This window comes from Rhagoletis pomonella, unplaced genomic scaffold (genome assembly GCF_013731165.1).
Source record: "Rhagoletis pomonella isolate Grant_MI unplaced genomic scaffold, Rhpom_1.0 Rhpom_scaffold_02329, whole genome shotgun sequence".
NCBI classification, from domain to species: Eukaryota; Metazoa; Arthropoda; class Insecta; order Diptera; family Tephritidae; genus Rhagoletis; species Rhagoletis pomonella.
In genome coordinates, this window is record NW_023460883.1 from 26,702 (window position 1) to 27,110 (window position 409).

Sequence of the window (409 nt, forward strand, 5' to 3'; positions counted from 1 at the left end):
TTTTCCAAATCAAACCCCGTCCCGCCCTACACTTTGATTTCAATTTTGTAGTTGTTATTGTTTCGTCTTTATCAGGCATTTCTAAACACATTTTTGGCGTTATTTTCAAATTTGGCGATGTCAAACTATTTAATTGATATTTTCTAGAATATGGGAATAATACACTGTGAGGCGCAGCCGCATGTGTAAGTTGTGCTTATATATAGGATGTTGATAGTTTTTATGCAATTTTTGTAATTAAGATATTTACTGCAGTCCTGATGATGACTTCAGATTGAAGTCGAAATATAGACGATTTAAAAACAACAAAAACAGATTGTTTTATTTCAACCCGGCCTTGAGCTCAAAAAAATCAACAGAATCTTCAATTAACGGCCAAATATAAATAAAAAATGTGTTGCTTTCGTGA